Below are 6658 nucleotides of genomic sequence, written 5' to 3'. Positions count from 1 at the left end.
AGGCATAGGGCAGTTATTCCGGCAAGTCGGTTCACTGAAGAATAAGTTCTCAGTATTCTCAACTTCTGCTAAAAACTGTAGTTGAAGCTGGCGTAAGAACCAGTGCTGTGGGCGCTGGCTCTAGGGTGTCTAAGGAGAGCCAAAGCAGAACCCAGAAGATGACAGCATGTGGCCACTTGTGGGAACTGCAGCCTTCACCCAACCTTGGTACCAAGAGAGTCAGGGAATAACAGAAACAGTAGGCAGGCAGTAACGCGTCACACTGAAGGCATCAGCCAGGTGTTGTGGACTTTGCTGGCACTGCTGGCCATCCTGTGACAGGATGAAGGCTGTGAGTTGGACTGGAGCATAGGGGAAATTTGGGGCTAAAAGATGACTGAGGTGCAAGCGTCCCTTTTTCCCATCTGTATTGTATTTCATCTTCATTTCATGGGACAAGTTTTTTTTTTTGAACACCAAGCATCCTCCCACCATGGACATTAACATTTGTTTTAGTAATAAGAAGGATAATTTATGCTTGTCCATTGCCAGACACCATTCTAAACATTTATTAACTCATTTGAGAATTATAATTATCATCATTATCCTCTTTTACAGATGAGGAAACCGAGATAAAGAAAGCCAAGATTCAAACATAGGAAGCCCAACAGAGCCCATGCACTTAGCCACCACATTACCTTGCCTCGTGCAGCCTGAATGGCCGAGGTCAACCTAATTACATGTCATTCCAATAAATGACTTTTGTGTAATAGACAAAACAGGTATATAAAACCCAGACAATCTTTTAAAAGCTAGAAAAAAATTTTAATACAATTGCTGTTAGTTCAACAGACGATGACAAAGGACTCAGTATCATTAACACTTATCCTTTCCTAATTTTAGGGAAAAAATTTCTGCTTATTGAGACAAGTCACCTAATGACGATCAATTTGCTAGAAAGAAAGTAGAGGAATTTGATGCCGTTCCCCACTTTAAACCAAGGCTCAGGTAGAGAGATCATTTAGCTAGTGACAGCTGTATCAAACAAAACCAACAATTCTTAAAAATCAAATAATTTGGGGCATGATTAGAAAGATTTGACATTGTATTTGCACTACAACTTACATTATCTGGAAATCAGTTTTATAAGTTACATAAACACATATCTACATATACAGTTAAAGACTAATAGGAAATATTTGAAATATATATTCCTGTAACTGTTTTAAATCTTCTGAATATCATTCCTGGCTATGCGTTTCAACATGAATGAATCCCATAAAAATAACATTCAGTGACGAAAATGCTAGTTGCAATAGAATACATCCTGCTGGATACCAGTTATATAAACTTTAAAAGCATGAAAATCCAAATAATATATTGTTCGATAACACATACACATGTAGTAAAACTACTGTAAAAGCCAAAGGAGTAATAACTATAAAATCCAGAATAAGGGTTACTCATTATTGGGAGGGAGAGGAATGTATCAGAGAGAAGAACAGAGGAGGCTTCTGTTCTGTTTCCTTCTTAACCAGAGTATTGAAATACTAGGATGCTCATTTTATTATTTTCCACATTTTATATTTATGATGTGCTTACACCTGTGTGAATTGTTTTGTTAAAATTTATTCTTTGTTATTGCAAACTAGCCCTCTTGCTTAAGATCGGGAGGAAAATTATAGCATTTAAGTGGACAACGAGGGAGAAGCAGAAGGAATCTATCTCTATGTTTAAGGACAAACGCCAGATCTTGATAGATGATTTAGATTACTTCTCATTCAAGGATGAGCACAGTAGGGTTCTTAATTGCAAACAAGAGAATCTATTCTAGCTTGTTTAAATACAAAAGGATTTATTGAGAGGTACAGATAATTGATGAGGCATTGGGAAAACTGAAGAAACAGACTCCAGGCTGACTTCCAGGAATAACCTCCAAAACTCCAGCCTGTATCCTGGGCTACCACAGTATACATTATACCTGCTACAAAATGAATTAAAAAGCTTCCACAACCTCCAGCTCTAGAACAAAGCTCCACTGGCCACTATTTTTACCAGCAAAATTGTATTCCTGCCTCTGTCCCATGTCACTCAGTCCCAAATCAAAATCTCACTACAGTACATCTGGTTGGTGAAACCTAAATCATAACCGGAACCCCAGCTGCAGAGGAATCTAGAAAATGTAGTTTTAGGCTTTCCAGTTTCTGCAGCACAGGAAAGCGGACCAGAATATATTGGAATGGGGGTGGAGCAAGCCAATTCACACATTCACGGCAATGAGTAAACTTAAAAATAAAAATAAAATGAAACCAAAGGCAAATTAAAACAAAAGAAAATAACCTTCCCACCTCCACCCCCAATATAGGGCTGTTAGGGAATGAGGGGATGAAAAGGTCTAAAGAACTAGGCAGCAGGGGGCTACGGATGTGCGTATATTGTGATAAACTGTGGCAAGGGTCTGTTCATGCATTTGTTCTTAAATGACAACCTGGGCTGGCAGGGGAGGGGCTCCAAGTCCTTGTGTTGGACTCCTCCTCCCAAATTCCTGTGGAAAAGATCCAACCAATGTAAGAGAGAAATGTTTATACCATCCCAGTCATCCATAATATCTAAGAGAAAGCTTGCTAGTCTCCTGGGTTCATGAATAACATCTCATGATCCAAGGTGGTTAAGGAGTCAAAACTGTCTTGGAAATCAGAGTGGGGCATCACTCACATAGCTGAATATCAAAAAACCTGGGCAGGAAATGACACAAGGGACGGTAGAGTAAAAGAGTGTAAGCCGTTGATTCCCCATCAGCCACAATATCCAAGAGGAAGCTTGATATCGTCTGCTTTCACCATTGTCTTATGGATCCAAGCTGGGACTGGAGCCAAGAATGTCCCACTGCTTTTGTCTGGCTTTGTTTGAGAGGGGTGGATGGGTTAGTACCCATGAATGATGCCATTTCATACCAGCAATTGAGAGATGGGCTGTTCAATAAACTGGAGAACCATTGGGTGGAGGGATGGGAACAGAGTTATAGACTTACCTCATGTTATATCTCAAAATAATTTCAAAAAGAATTGAAGAGAGAACGCCAAAAAGCAAAATCAAACATAAAATGAAAGAAAATAAAGGTGAAAACTGATCAGCTATTGGGGTGGGAGAGAATTTTCTACATATAAAAAAAGTTAAGACAGAAACTACCAGGGAAAATATTTGACTACATGGAAATTAGAAACTTCCAAATTTCAAAAACACTATGAATAAAATTAAAAAGCAATTCTGGTTTCCATAACAGTGCAGTAGCTTGCATGGGACTAACTACTTTACAGATAATTGTAAACTCCACAAAATGTTTTTTAAAAATATCTGCTCAAAGGCACTGGAGAACAATTAAATTAGACAGAAAACAAAGAGGATTCAAGCCTTGGAAGAAGGAACCACAATGGGTAGGATCCTCATTCTGAAGGCACTCCCAAGTCCATCAGACTCAGGCACATAAACTCATGCAGAAAATCAGTCCTGTACCTCATGCATCAAGGTAGAGGTTAGAGCTACCAGGTTGGCTGGAAATTGAATGAAAGAGTAAATTTTAGAAAGGAGGGGGTCTCATTTGGGAAAACCAAATTTGCAAATAAATCTCTGTCTTTGGCTCTCCCTTGAGCTGGGTATGCACTGAGCAAAGATTCCAGGGAAGCCAGAGCGGAAATAACAGCTGGAAGGCTCGGGTACTAAGCAGAGTTTTCAAGAGCTGTCTCACCAGAGGAGACAGAAAAACACTGGAAACGACGTAAGTGTTCAAAAGTAGATTTGTTAAAGAAATTATGATGTATAGCATAACACAATGAAGTCATTAAAATAATGTTTTAGGCTAATATTTAATGAATATGGAAATAGTCACATTTTTAAGTAAACATTCAAGTAGGTTAAAAAACAAAATGCACAGTATGATTCCAACTTTGCATCAAAAAATGCCAAAAATATTAATGCAAAATATTAATAGGGATTTCCTGGATGGTGGAAAATGGGTGCCTTTTATTTCTTTGTGATTTGTTTATTCTCCACATTTTCTACAAGGACTATATGTTACTCTTATATTCAGGAAAAATATTATCCTTTTAAAAAATGAGCATATACTATGTGCCAGGTACTATGTGCCTACTTCCAAGGACTTTGGAGTCGAAAAGGGTCTCAAAAACCAGAGTTTGGCTCTTGCGCATTACAATGAAGAAACGGAAGCCGAGAGAAGTGAAATGACTTGCGCAGAAACAAACCTTTCGTAAGAGACAAAAAACAGGTCTTCTGCTTGTCGGACCAGTGTTCAATTCTCCGTATCTGGTATAGACATAAAATCTTAGTTTATCCTCATCACCTGTTGTAGAGGAGGTTGTTTCACGAGTTTGCACACCTTCGTGTAGCACGGCAATGGAAAGAGTGCGCGCTTGAGAACAGTCAGGCCACGGCCGAATAGCAATAAACACGGGAGAAAGAAAAGAAGGAGCGCCTAGTGAGCCGTCGGTACAGGAGATGGCAAGAAGGAAAGGGGAAATTTGGATTACAGGGTTTAAGGCAGAGCCTGGATCCTAGTATTCTCTTCCAGTGGACAGAGATTTATGGGGATACGAGAAGATACACCCAGTAATAGGTGCGTGCAACGACAGATCACGAGGAAACTTTTTTGCAGGATTAATGATACAACGTTTAGCGCAGAACTAGGGTTAAAAAAACTTCACCTACTAGTACTCTTGCCTGCCATCCCCGAAATTGGCATGTGATAGACACACTCTCGGAGAGAGCCTGAAGTTATTTAAGAATTTCTGTTTCGGCAGTAAGAGAGAACTTAGAAGAAGGGAAGAGAGGGAAAAACGAGTAGTGTCTCCCCGTCGGGGAATCGAACCCCGGTCTCCCGCGTGACAGGCGGGGATACTCACCACTATACTAACGAGGAAAACCGCAGCTCTGGCTTGAAAATTGCTGCTTAGGAAGTAACTGCCAAGCTGTCAGAGCAAACTTACTCTGTAAAGCATTGCTGGTTGCCGGCAAAGTCGTACCTTTACTATCTTAGCGCGTTACAGCTGAAACATCACAGGAGCCCTACATGTAACTTAAATTTTCTAATAGCCGCATTCAAAAGTAAAAAGAAACAGGTGATAATTTTAATATTTATCTTATTTAACCCAATATATCCAAAATATTATTTCAATGTGTAACTAATATAAAAATATTAATCAGGATTTTTTCGTATTTAGGGTCGTATCGACACTACAGATAGCACACTTCAACTCAGACCTTAAATTTTCATCTGAAAAACTTGATCAGTACTTATTTCATAAAACTGAAAACTGAAAAAATGGATTCCTATACCCGTTGTTCCTAATGTAATCATCAAACGTTCTCCAATAGCTGAATTGAGTATCTGTTTAAAATGTTCCAATTATTTATTTCAATTAATTAATTTAAATTAAATAGACTTGAAACTGCAGTTGCTCAGAGCACTCTCCCATTTCAGGTGCCCGGCAGCTCGTGGTTACCACATGAATCTCGCAGATACACACACAATGGCCCCTTTCGAGGCTGAGCTTCAGGCAGGATATCCCAGAATCCAGAAGATCCCCAAGATTTCTCTAGCTGGAAGTTTAAAAAGGAAGGCAGGAAGGAAAGAGAGGAAGGAAGAAAACCTTCACAGCCTTATCCCGCCAAAATGTCGCTGGGCAGAGAAAGAGGCCCCGGCGAGATATAGTAAACCGGGAGAGAAAGTGTGGTTTGCAGGTAATTCCTGGTTTCCTTCAGGCTTAAAAAAACACCGCGCGTTTTCCGTCGTTCTCATCGGGGACTGGGTAAGAGCGAGAAGGAAAAGCCTGCGTTGGCCGGGAATCGAACCCGGGTCAACTGCTTGGAAGGCAGCTATGCTCACCACTATACCACCAACGCCAGACGCTCCAGCTCTTGGAATTTTGTGTATAAGACAAGTAGAAGCTGTGGCTTTATCGACCGCTTTTAGCTGAGTTCTGTATCTACCATCCCGAGGCACGTGGAGCCTTCTCCAGGTGAGGATGGATCCCGTCCTTCCTCCTCTTATACGATTCCGCCAGCTAACGACTCGGAGCCAGGAAAGCAAAGACCATCTGGTTCCGGGAGCGAGGCGAGGCGGCCGGGATGCGCGGAGCCGGGCGGGAAAGCTGACGCCTCACTCGGCCCGAGGATTTGCCCTGCCGCCTTGTCTAGTCTGCACCCCCAGCTCTGCCGCTTGGCGCACCCCAGCACTGCATCCACCGGGTGTCGGATTCGATAACGGCAATTTGGGGCGGAGGGTCAGAAGGAGACCGACCCGCAAGGGGTCCACCTTGGTGTGGCCCCGCCCCTCTAGAGACGGAGCGAGAGGAGCGCTCGAAAGGGCGCTCGAGAAGATGGATCTTTACAGTGTAGGATGGTGAAGAAATAGGAAAAGGGAGTCGGAGACAGTTTTATTTTCCCTGCTTTGCGAAGGAGTCCAGGGAGAGTTCTAGTTTTATTTAAAACAATAAATAAACATAACACTGACGTAACTTTACGTCATGATGCAGCACTGAGTGATAACGTTGAAATGAAATAAGAGAAGACAGGGTGTCCGTGTCAGGATGGCCGAGCGGTCTAAGGCGCTGCGTTCAGGTCGCAGTCTCCCCTGGAGGCGTGGGTTCGAATCCCACTCCTGACA

At 41.7% G+C, this 6658-nt stretch overlaps 1 non-coding gene across 1 annotated transcript; it reads left to right on the top strand.

Annotated features, from left to right (window-relative positions):
* The first annotated feature begins 6575 nt into the window (after window positions 1-6575).
* TRNAL-CAG (transfer RNA leucine (anticodon CAG)) lies at window positions 6576-6658 on the top strand. The gene has a single exon. It is a non-coding gene; the product is annotated as a tRNA-Leu (tRNA).

The sequence above is a fragment of the Equus caballus genome, chromosome 5, assembly GCF_041296265.1.
Source record: "Equus caballus isolate H_3958 breed thoroughbred chromosome 5, TB-T2T, whole genome shotgun sequence".
NCBI lineage: Eukaryota > Metazoa > Chordata > Mammalia > Perissodactyla > Equidae > Equus > Equus caballus.
Note: the sequence above shows the minus strand (reverse complement) of the source record. Positions and strands in the feature narration are given on the sequence as shown.